The 1,540-nt window shown below is 31.0% G+C and overlaps 1 long non-coding RNA gene across 1 annotated transcript; it reads right to left on the bottom strand.

Moving 5' to 3' along the window:
• Positions 1 to 237: 237 nt before the first annotated feature.
• LOC133815834 (uncharacterized) lies at positions 238 to 773 on the bottom strand. Its single transcript, XR_009884856.1, has 2 exons — positions 680 to 773; positions 238 to 570 (listed from the first exon to the last, which is right to left on the bottom strand). It is a non-coding gene; the product is annotated as an uncharacterized LOC133815834 (long non-coding RNA).
• Between the last annotated feature and the right edge of the window lie 767 nt (positions 774 to 1,540).

Here is a 1,540-nt window from a genome sequence, read left to right as displayed (position 1 = left end):
GTCCAGATTGGTGCAATCCAAAAACCGACCGAACCAAACCAGTTTAAAAAAAACCGACCGTTTTGGACTGCGGTTTGGTCGGTTAAATCGACCAAACCGAATTGATTTTTTTTTTTTTTTTAGTTTTAGTTAAAAAAATTAAAAATTTTGGATTGTTGGAATCCATTTTTGTGCGTTTTTAAAACATAAATATATAGAACATAATTACATTTACAAATTTTAAAGTTTGAAACATAATTAAAAGTCCATAAGAGCATAACATAATCTCAAATCACAACACATCATCAAAAGTCTAATACTCCAATATCTATTAGTTCAATCCAAGACACAACCCAATTAAAATTTAAAACCAAAAGACTACAACCACAAATCTCAACACATGATTAAAGTTTAAACTTAAAGTCCATAGTCCATAGTCCATTACAACACAAATTAAATCTAAGTCTAATCAACTACAACAACACAAATCAAGTTCAAATTTCAAAAGAATAAATAGAAAACAAAGTCCAATCCAAAATCCAGCATTCATTCATTTCATGGCCTGCATCAAGCAACCATGACCACCTGCTCCTAAGACAAAAGAAAGAATAAAATTATAATATATATATAACACATGCTACATGGTACTTTTTAGAGAAATAAAGCTACTAAACTACAATCTTAGAATTCAACTAGTTACCTTGAGATTTCAATTGTTCTTATCAGTCCCACTCCCAGACCCACTGCCAAGATTCTCAGGTACATAGGTAATACACGAGCCATCACCTGAAAAATATTCAATTAATACAAATAAGCTATAATATATATATAACGAATGATGGTGATCATCATCATCATCATCAATACCTCAAACGTGTGGCCATCATCAAGCAATAAAAATGTCTGCAAATTTTACAAGATCCTCACTTTCAAGTTTTCACTCTTTCATTAAGTGTTCTAATATTCCTTAATTCTGTATTCTGTTCTAAAATGTTGACATCAAACCAAACCAAAGCCATAAAGAAAGTGCAAAGAAAAGACTCATCTCTCACTCACTACAAGCTGGTTGAAAGTTACTCTTAGCTAGCTATATAGCTATAGCTCTATATATATAATAATACTACCGGCTATAGCTACACTACCCTTATATTGATCTCAATATATTCAACAAAACTAGCTAGCATATACAATATTGACAACTATAAGATAAGAAAATTAAAAGGCAATTTTTCACCGAAGTAAAATTAAGGAATATTACACAATTTCATTCAAACAAACTCAGCATTAACAGAAATAAGCTTCCAAAGAGCTTAGAACAAACACCTGAATCTAATTAATCCATGGAATCTGATTTTACTCTTGGGGCAAACTCTAGCCCAACTTAAAATTTGAGGAAGTTGCATACGCAGACAAACACACAAAAATGACCCAATGAAATATATTCTTTTCTTTGGACTTTTGGTGCCAAACTGTTAATGGAAACTCCTACAAAGCAGTCATTTTATAGATAAACACACATACTTTATTTTGTCAGCAGAATGTTTATTTACTGAATTATATG

Source organism: Humulus lupulus, chromosome 2 (assembly GCF_963169125.1).
Source record: "Humulus lupulus chromosome 2, drHumLupu1.1, whole genome shotgun sequence".
NCBI classification, from domain to species: domain Eukaryota; kingdom Viridiplantae; phylum Streptophyta; class Magnoliopsida; order Rosales; family Cannabaceae; genus Humulus; species Humulus lupulus.
This window is presented reverse-complemented; position numbering and strand designations above follow the sequence as displayed.